At 36.4% G+C, this 11,126-nt stretch overlaps 1 non-coding gene across 1 annotated transcript; it reads left to right on the top strand.

The window, feature by feature from the left end:
* Window positions 1-5,024: 5,024 nt before the first annotated feature.
* On the top strand, window positions 5,025-5,098 carry TRNAT-AGU (transfer RNA threonine (anticodon AGU)). Its single transcript has one exon. It is a non-coding gene; the product is annotated as a tRNA-Thr (tRNA).
* Window positions 5,099-11,126: the final 6,028 nt, after the last annotated feature.

Genomic DNA, 11,126 nt, shown 5'->3' with positions numbered 1-11,126 from the left:
CAGAGTTGCAATTTCCAAGATACCCATACAGGTGCATCTGATACGTTATGTTATGTTGTTATTTTGGAGCATTAGCAACTAAGGCCATATTGCTCCAGGGATATGCGGTGGTCATTCCCTGACCTTTCTGCATCCTCCGTATTTGGTGGTCACGGGCTCGAACACCCCGGTTTAATCAAGAAGTGTGTGCTATGCACTGCCGCTCCTGCCCACCTGACTACGGAGGTGCCGCATCTGATATTGACTTCTATGCCATGTTCAAAACCAATTAATATAATGTCTTTTCTTTTGCTCATTCTTGCATTGAATTGCACATGTACAGCATCCCTCCATATGCCTTATATTACATAGTATGAATACATGATGCTGTTATTGAAGGAGGGCTCCAATTCATGAAAAGAGTATGTGTACCTAATAACTTTTGTAAGATTTTGAATATTTGATCTCTTTTTTTAAGAATCTTCACTGTGGTCAAGAAACATGTCTTATTACCTTCATGCATTCTGTAATCTCCAAAATGAAATATTAGATGCCACACAAATACTAATTTTTTTTTTATTGCCAGCCCATTTCCACAAAAAGGATGCTGATTTCATGTAACATGAAGGCTGTTAATTTTGTGGTGCCCTAGCATCACAGACCACATTGCGCTAGTGCAGCGGTTCCCAACCTTTTTTGACTTGCGAACCCCTTTCAACATAATATTTTTAACATGAACCCCTAAGCCTATATTCTCTGAAATCGTAAAAAAGTACTGTTTCATTATAAAATATTTCCAGCATTAAATTTTTATAAACGACATTGCGTAAATAAAAAAAATAAAAATTAAGTATTGCCAAGCATTCTGGTCTTTCCAAAGCTATTGGCCGCAAATTTTGCCCATCTCTGTTCCTACCTCTTTCAAAACCAGATGGTTCTATTGGTACATCAGCCAAAGATAAAGCTGATCTTCTAGCAACCTATTTTCCTTCCAACTCATGTATTGATGATCTTGATAAATCACCTCAAACCGTTCCCAGTACACTCCATTTAATGAATCCTGTAGTTTTCCATCAGAAGGATTTTGATGAATCTGATGCTATGAAAGCTCCAGGTCCTGATGGTATTTCCCCACTTGTTCTCAAAACCTGTGCCCATGAGCTTACTCCTGTTTTGTGTCGTCTTGCTTCACTTTCTTATTTCAAATAAGAAAGGTGTTTTTTCAAATAAAAGCAGAAGCAAAGGTGTTTTTGCTTCTGCTTGGAAATTTGCTCATATCAAACCAGTTCCTAAAAAGGGTGACAAATCCCTTCCATCCAATTATCATCCCATTGCGATTACTTCTACTCTTTCCAACGTAATGGAGAAATAAATTAACTGCCAACTCTTAAACTATCTGGAAATCTTTCATCTGGTCAATGATTGCCAGCATGGATTCCATCAGTGTCATTCCACTGGTGATATTCTGGCTTATGTACGTCTATGCAAGAACTTCTAGAAGAGACAGAAAATGGAATGAAGACATAAGAGAGAAAATGGAAGTGAAAAAGAATAGACCCTATCAAAGAAAAGCATTTCACATGGTATGGACATATAAAACGGATGCAAGAAACTAGATATCCAAAGGATATCCTGGAATGGATAGCTCCTGGAAGAAGGAGAAGAGGAAGACCTAGTAGGACATGGATGGATGGAGAATGGGAGGGCATGACAGCAAGAGGTTTAACTGACCAAGACATCTTGAACTGCACTTTTTGCAGGAAAACATTCCTACCAAAAAATAACTTGTAGGCTGAGGAAACCCATTGTAAATGGAAACACTCCTCTTCAAGAAGGAGATATACATCTGTGGACAAATTCAATGGAAAAGTTTTTGGTGAAACTCAAGCCATTATTCTTGACATTTCAAAGGCTTTTGATTGTGTTTGGCATACAGGTGTTCTAAATAAGCTTCCATCCTATGGTTTGTGAGCTTTGTAATTGGGTATCCAGTTTTCTCTCTGACTGCTCACTGTGGGTGAGGGTAGACAGCTTTCTGTCTTCTTATTTCTCCAATAATGGTGCCCTCAAGGTTCAGTTCTTTCTCCCACTATTTTCCTCTTGTATATTAATGGCCTTCTTCCATTAACCGGAAATCCTATCCATAGTTTTGCTGGTGATAGCACATTACTTTCCACCTTCCAGTTTGAGAAACCATGCCCTTATGAAACAGCTTCAACTTCTCGAGCATCCCCTGCCAAATACTTAAATGCTTATCTCCAGGAATTCTCCAGTGGGGCAAAGAAAAGTTAATTTTAATCCTTCTAAAACTCAATCCTGTCTTATATCTTGCAAAACGGATTCTTCTGCTCCTATGCATATTTTCGATGACACTTCGATTTCTAGGCAAGATCTTGGGGATTACCCTGACTTCTAATCTCTCTTGGCACAAGCACATTACAAATATTGCTTCCTCTCCATCTAAAAAACTTGGTTTTCCCTTTCGCTCTCAGTGGAAAGAGAAAACCAAGCTGTTTTCTTCCAAACAGCTGTTCACTCTGTACAAATTGCAAATCCGCCGTACCATGGAATATTGTTCCCACATCTGGGCTGGTTCCTCCAAATGCCCTCTGAGGCTTCAAGATTCCATTCAGAAGAGGGAAGTTAGGTTAATTAATGACTCATCTCTAATAGAGTCTTTCCATTCTGACGTTCTGTTTCTGCCACATGTCTTTTCTATCAATGGATACTTCCATGGGCACTGTTCTTTTGAATTGGCTTCTATAATTCCCACTCTCTCTTTTAAAGCAGTCTGAACACATGATGCAACCAGTGAACCTCCTTTTACTGTCCAACTTGAAACTCACAGAACCAACTTTTCTTTTTCCTCATTTATTCATTCAACTGCCGTTTTCTGGAACAACCTTCATACGTATTTCCTGAAAATTACAATCTACAGAAGTTCAAGTAAATGACAACAAATATCTTCTTTCATCTTTTCAACTCATGCAGGGTACTAAGTACTATAGGTTCTAAAAAAAAAAAAGTACCTATACTTAACAATGATCCTTGAGAATGAAAAAAAAAAAATAGTATTGAAAATATATTTATTTAAAAAAGGTTGTTTAGGAATGGGTAATGCTCTTCCATCATTTCTACTATCCAGGTAGCATGAATGCATCATTTATTCATATCTCATATTGTGAATGAACCTTCAGAACAAGTGGGCGAGGTATTGCGCTGCTTTGAAGTAACTTCGCCAGACTAATTGTTACTTATTCTCAGCGGATACCACCACCCATGGCACCGTTTCGAGGCTTGCTGGCTTACTCATCGGTGGGTGGGCAGGTACCCTGTTGTTGAAATAGCGACAACTGGTTATGAAGTATAATTCCGCAATATGAGAGAGACTTGATGGCGTGCATGGTTTAATCTTAAACTATTTCTTGACTAAACGTCCAAGAGTATGGAAAAGGTTGTTTATGCACTTCCATCATTTCTACTACCCAGATAGTATGCATGCATCTGATTATACCTCGCATTACCCATGCATAAGCAACCTTTTTCATACTCTTGGACATTTAGTCAAGAAATTATTTTAGATATTTATTTAACATGATATACTGTAAGATAGTAAAATAATTATAAGAAATTGCAGATTTCTTTGGTAATTCTTTACTTTTTATTTAATTTTAGTTTACTTTATTGTTTATTATTAGTTATATTTTGTAGTTTACAATAATATACCTATGTAAATCTAAGCAGATTTTTAGTGCAAATCCCCTGAAACACATTTGTGAACCCCAGGGGTTTGCGAACCACTGGTTGGGAACAGCTGCACTAGTGTATTGTCTGTAGAAGTGCGTGTTCAAGTTACAATTTGTATGTTGTGCTGGCTGAAAAACCTTACCTTGTCCGCTTGAATTCAGTCAAGAAAAAGCTATGGCTATCTACCGTCTTCACTAAAGAGCCTCCCACCCAGTCTCCAATGTAAATGGAATCAAAACTTTGACAAATAAGAGCTTTGTACTGTTATGGAGGATATGAGGGCTGCCTTTCAAATAAATATTCTTTCATAAGCAACCTCCTTATATAATGAAACAGATTATCAATATCAATTATCTCTAGAATCTACATATTAACTCCAGGGAATCACATCTGGTGAGTATGGGCTTGGCAAACCCAGGGTTCTGAGCTGGATATCATCATTCTTCTCTGCTTCTGATTCTCTCAGGGTAACTCGGTAATTTTTTTTTTTGGCTGGTGCAGAATAGGCCTCGGGTTTCCTTGCATCATAACCGCAGGGGCTAGTGAGTATGGGCTTGGCAAACCCAGGGTCCTGAGTTGGATATCATCATTCTTATATTCTTTGTGATTCCTCTCTCTCTCTCTCTCTCTCTCTCAGGGTAAATAATAATAATGATGTGTAGTACTTTTTAACGAAATGTGATTGGATCCAGTTTCATTACATTTTCATACAGATATTAATTGCAAATAGATAAACAAAACAATTCGAAATTTAAACAGTTCTCTTGAGTTTGCGAAAATTTCTTTTTATACTGCCAAACTGCTGAAACTCACAACTTAAACATTACAAACTTAACTTAGGAGATGGTCTTCCACCTCCTAAGTTATCATGCAAAGCTTGCTATCCAAATATTAAACCATTTACATAAAGTACGCGAATTACATTTAATATTAATATAAATCAAAAATAAGACACTAAGATAATAAAGGAACACTAAAACAATAGGGTTGGATCAATGACCTTCTTACATAATGAAAACAAGGATGAACAGACAGCAAAAACAAGCAACCTGCCAAACAGATGACACTTGGACGTAATTCAGAATGAATAATGATTGTTAGTATCAACATAAGGGTTGGTTGTAAGTGTGTATGGCGTCTGATAATTTGCGCAGTGCACTAAAATTTTGCTTATTTTTTTAATGAATTACATTTTTAATAATGCTTGAAATTTATCAATACATAAAATATATGACGATTACTATTTATTATGTTTGTTAGTTTAATTGATATGAAGTATAACAGAGCGTGATGCTCATGGCGCCGTGGCTTAGTTGGTTAAAGCGCCTGTCTAGTAAACAGGAGATCGTGGGTTCGAATCCCACCGGTGCCTGTGGTGGAGATTTTTTTTTTCCTTTTCCGTTCCTTACAGTATAATGCTCAATCTGATGCTTTATAATTATTTTTTATTTAAATCAAATATCATATAGTATGATATTTTCCTATAGCTCACAGTGTTTGATGTTTTAAAGTAGTATACCTGCCATGAATCCCGGAAAAAAACATCCCATTTTCTTCTTATTATTACAGTATAATACTTGAGTTATTTAAGTGTTATTGTTATAATTATTTAAGGAAAAACACCAGATTAGGGTACCCCGTCCAACATGGTGGCTAGCAAAAGAGTAGGAAGGCAATGATTGACAAATTTCGACTCCGCCCACTCCCCCGCCTTCCTAGGTTTATATGCCTAGGGTATTTTTCCCCCAACGTGCAGCTGTTTTTAGATCGCGAACTCATTTTCCGATTCAAAAACACCTGGATGGGGGAGGGATAAAACTCTAAATAAGCTAAGCACCCCGCTCGTCGACGACACAAAACAATCAGAAAGAAAACGCCTCCACAATAATCACCCAATCACAGAACTCGACCGTACAATCACAGCACTGAGTGGGAGGTGCCTTCCCCTGTCAATCACTTCTTTCCTCGCCATGTTGGACAGGTTACCCTAATCTGGATTTCAGCCATTACATGTATTTAAGTATATTTAATATTATTAAATATACTTAAATACATGTTAATACGTTAAGTACGTTAAAAAATAGGAAACTGAAGGAACCGTTAATGTGGAACATTTTTTAATTTAATTACATTATCAACGGTTTTACGCAAATTCGTAAAACACCTTGTCTTTATCCCCGTTATTAAACAATATACATTATATGAAAATATATTGTACGCAAAGTCCCAGTACACAAAATCTCTACAGTCCCTTTGATATTACTTTTCTAATTATTGTGATACAGTACACAGTGCAAAGTTATATGTGTTGATTTTTATTTATATGAAAAAAAATATATTACATTACGAATATATAAAGGACTGTAGGGGTTGTAGTTTATATTGTATGTTTTTAAGGTAAGTTTATTGTTATAAAAATACCATATAATACGGAAGGTCAGCATTTTTACATTCCGTCCACTCAACCACACACATACACAGCACGTGTGGGAGTAGTGTATAAGGAAGGTATTGTGATCGTGAAAAATTTCGAAGTCGAGTTTTTTTGTGTATTAATTTTTACTAATTAATACGCAATTTTTATATATATACTAATTTTTAGTATTTATTAGTAAAAATACTAATTTTTACTAATTAATACGCAAAAATATGTGGGTGGATCTACTGATCCGGATTTTTTTGTTATGTATAACCAAAAACGTTTAGTATTACTTAATATTTTATTAAAGAAGGTAACTAAAGATGAAATGCACAAGGCATAATCATATATGGGTTTTTAAGTAATTAACTATATAATATCGGTTTAGATACGCCATAGTTTACCCATAAATTTGAACTACGTATGTGGTGTAAAAAGTCATCGTTTTAATTGTATCTCATATTCTGTCTGTCTTCACAACGAGATACCAGGCGTTGCACTACTTTGAATAAGTAACGATTCTCTAGTAGAGAAGACTACTGTTATTTATTCTCAGTGGATACCACCACCACCACCACCCAGACTGGTCCGTTTCAAAGCTGTTGGCCTATCATCGGTGGGTGGGCAGGTACCCTGGTAATGCAACATGGTGTACAGATAATGTAAATACATTACAACAGATAGTACAGATAATGTAAATACATTACCACAGATAGTACAGATAATGTAACTACATTATCTGTACCCATTTGGCATCTCTCATATTGTGGAATCACTTCGCAACTGTGATGGCATGCTGCATTACGAGGATACCCGCCCACCCACCGATGATAGGCCAACAGCTTTGAAACGGATCCGTCTGGGTGGTGGTATCCACTGAGAATAAATAACAATAGTCTTTTTCTACTAGAGCAGCGTTAGAATATGAGGTACAATTAAAACGATGCCCTTTACACTACATACGTAGTTTAAATTTATGGCTAAACTATGGTGTATCTACACCGATATTATATAGTTAAAGAAGGTAAAAAATATGAAAAATTAAACTTTTTTTAAAATTTTTATATACTATTTTAATAGTGCGTTAAAAATTTGTGATTTTTCTTAATATTTTATAATTTCATTTACAAAATACAGAGAATTAATAAAATTCTTTAATTTTAAAAATTTTCAGATAAAAAATGTCCAAAAGAAAAACTGAAGACGTAAATACTGAAAATAAAAAAAACTTGCAATACATTTAAAAAGGATTGGCTTTTAAAACAAACTGATGCTGAAATTCCATCATCAAACAAAAAGAAAAACTGAAATTCCATCATCAAACGAAAAGTAAAGCCTAAAACTAGGAGATATTTTTCAATACAATGAAGAAAATGGTGTCGTCTTGTGTACTTTTTTTGTGCAGAAGCAGAAGTTGCAGGAGAATTTAGTACAGGAACAAAAAGGGAAAGAATGGAAACTATATTTAAAACGGCATCTAAGTCAGAAGATACATATAGACACAGTTAACAAGTTATGTAATCTGAAAAAAAGGTGGAATTTTTAAGTATTTTGACCGAGACTGTAGAAGTACTTAACATAAAAAAGGAAAGATGTGAACGATTGAAATCAAATTTTGATGTGGTTAAGGTTTCAATTAACGATGTGATATTAGACATAAAAATTAATGCATCAATGAACTATGTACAAGACATTTATGAACACATGGAAAAATTTAGAGATATACCTAAAAATTGGAGAAGCAAAAATTATTCATTTCAATTTGTTGAATTCTGTTCTCATTAAAAAATATCCTGAACGAAATAAGAGAATCTACTTTCCACACGTTAATTGTAGACGAAAGTATTGATATTTCAATACAAAAAGTATTAATTTTGTATTTTAAATTTCATATTACACAACAGTATTTGGCGGTATGTTGAAGCTTACAAACTGACAGTCCATTTTAAAAAAAATAATTTTTTTTTTACGACGAATATCTTGATATTCAAAAGATGGTAATGTTCACGTCAGATGGAGCAAGTGTTATGCTTGGAAGGTAAAATGGAGTAGCAGCAATTCTCAAAAATGAAATATTACCTCTTTGCACACCGAGAAGATTTAGGATTGGACAACGCATGGAAAAATGTATCTATTATGCAAGATATAGAGACGTTGCTTAGAACTGTATACACAATGCTTAGCAGGTCTAGCATAAAAAAAAAAAGGAAAATTAGAAGAACTGGTCCAGGTTACAGAACACGATATATCTTTTAGACCAGCGGTTCCCAACATTTTTTGACTCGCGAACCACTTTCAACGTAATATGCTTTATCGCGAATCCCTTTCAACACAATATTTTTAATGCGAACCACTAAGCCTTTATTTTCTGAAATCGTATAATATTTCTGAATTTTTATTATAAAATATTACCAGTACTACGTTTCTATAAGCAACCTTGCGTAATAATCAAAATTATTATTAAGTATTATTTATACTTTGTAAAGCAGTTATTAATAAATACAAACTAGATTTCGAACAGGTTAAGAGTAGAAAACTTGCTTCTTGACCAAATAGTTGCCGAGCATTCGGGTCTCTTGCCAAAGCTAATGGTCGCAATTTTTACCCATCTTTGTTCCCACCACTGTCAAAACCAGATGGTTCTATTGCCACATCAGCCAAAGATAAAGCTGACGTACTAGCATCCTATTTTTTTCCAACTCATATATTGACGATCTTGGTAAATCACCTCAAACCTTTCCCAGTACACTCCATTCAAGGCCTCCTGTGGTTTTCCGTCAACAGAATGTCAGAAGGATTTTGATGAATCTGATGCTAAGAAAGTGCCAGGTCCCGATGGTATTTCTCCACTTGTTCTCAAAACCTGTGCCTGCCCCGGAACTTACTCCTGCTTTGTGTTGTCTTGTTTCACTTTCTTCCAAAGGTATTTTCCTTCTGCTTGGAAGTTTTCTCAAATCCAGCCAGTTCCTAAAAAGAGTGACAAATACCTTCTACTCTTTCCAAAGTAATGGAGAAATCAATTAACTGCCAACTCTTAAACTATCTGGAATTCTGGCTTATGTTACCCATTTATGTACAAATTCAATGGAAACGTTTGGTGAAACTCAAGCCATTGCTCTTGACATTTCAAAGGCTTTCGATCGTGTTTGGCATAAAGGTTTGACAGCTCTGCTTTGTAATTGGGTATCCAGTTTTCTCTCTGGCCGCTCACTGCGGGTGATGGTAGATGGCCTCTCTGTCTTCCAACTTCTCCACAAATGCTGATGTTCTCCAAGGTTTAGTTCTCTCTCCCACTCTTTTACTCTTGTATATTAATGACCTTCTTCCATTGACCGGAAACCCTATCTTTTGCTGATTTTGCTGATGATATCGCATTGCTCTCTACCATCCAGTTTGAGAAATCCTGCCCTGCTCAAATAGCTTCAACTTTTCGAGTATCCACTGTCAATTCTTAAATGCCGATTTCAAAGTAATTCGACAGTGGAGCAACGAAAACTTAGTTCCAATCTTTCCAAAACTCAGTCCTATCTTATATGTTGTTATTTGGTTTTTAGGAGCATTAGCAACTAAGGCCATATTGCTCTGAGGATATGCGATGGTCATTCCCTGACTTTTCCTTTTCCTCATCCTCCGTATTTGGTGGTCACGAGCTCGAACCCCGATCTAATCAAGAAGCGTGTGCTACACACTGCTGCTCCTGCCCACCTGGCTACGGAGGCGCCCTATATCTCGCAATAAGGATTCTTTTGCTCCTATGCTTATCTTCGATTACGCTCCGATTCCTAGGCAAGATCTTGGGGATTACCCTGACTTCTAATCTCTCTTGTCATAAAACATATTACAAATATTGCTTCCTCTGCATTCAAAAAACTGGGTTTTCTCTTTCGCTCTCGACGTTACTTTTCTTCCAAACAGTTGTTGATTCTGTAGAAATCGCAAATCCGCCCTACCATGAAATATTGTTCCCACTTCTGGGGTGGTGCCCCCAAAACCTCTCTCAGGCTTCTAGATTCTATTCAGAAGAGGGCAGTTAGGTTAATTAATGACTCATTTCTAACAGAGTCTCTCCACTCTCTGTCTCATAGACGTACTGTTTCTGCTGCATGCCTTTTCTACAGATACTTCCATGGGCACTGTTCTTCTGAAGTGGCTTCTATAATTTCCCGCTCTCTCGTTCAAAGCAGTTCGAACACGTGCCGCAACCAGTTAAGATACTTCTACTGTCCAAGTTCAATCCCACAGAACCAACGTTTCTTCTTCCTCATTTATTCATTCAACTTCTGTTGTCTTGAACAATCTTCCTTCACACGTATTTCTTGAAAATTACAATCTACAGAAGTTCAAGTTTAATGCCAACAAGTATCTTCTTTCATCTTTTCAACCTATGCACGGTACTAAGTACTATAGGTTCTAAAAAAAAGTACCCATACATAACAATGATCTTTGAGAATTAAAACAAATTAGTATGGAAAACATTTAAAAAAGATTGTTTATGCATGGGTAATGCTCTTCCATAATTTCTACTACCCAGGTAGTATGCATACTTCTTTCGATTATATCTCATATTGTGAATACCGTCACAACGAGTTGCTGAGGTATTGCACTTCCTCGAATAAGTAATGCTTCAGCTATGGAGAAGACTAATGTTTATTTTATTATTATTATTATTATTATTATTAGCCATATGGTGCAAGGAAGCCTGAGGCTTATGCTGCACCAGCCAAAAAAAAAATTTCTGAGTTACCCTGTGTGTGTGTGTGTGTGTGTGTGTGTGTGTGTGAGAGAGAGAGAGAGAGAGAGAGAGAGAGAGAGAGAGAGAGAGAGAGAGAGAGAGAGAGTAGAAGGAAATCACCAAGAAAGAGAAGAATGATGATATCCAGCTGAGGACCCTGGGTGTGCCAAGCCCATACTCACCAGATGTGAGCCCCTGGGGTTGTTACTTATTCTCGGCGGATACCACCGCCCAGACGGCACCATTTGA

This window comes from Mastigoproctus giganteus, chromosome 5, assembly GCF_048544385.1.
Source record: "Mastigoproctus giganteus isolate SK-2022 chromosome 5, ASM4854438v1, whole genome shotgun sequence".
Classification (NCBI taxonomy): Eukaryota; Metazoa; Arthropoda; class Arachnida; order Uropygi; family Thelyphonidae; genus Mastigoproctus; species Mastigoproctus giganteus.
Note: the sequence above shows the minus strand (reverse complement) of the source record. Positions and strands in the feature narration are given on the sequence as shown.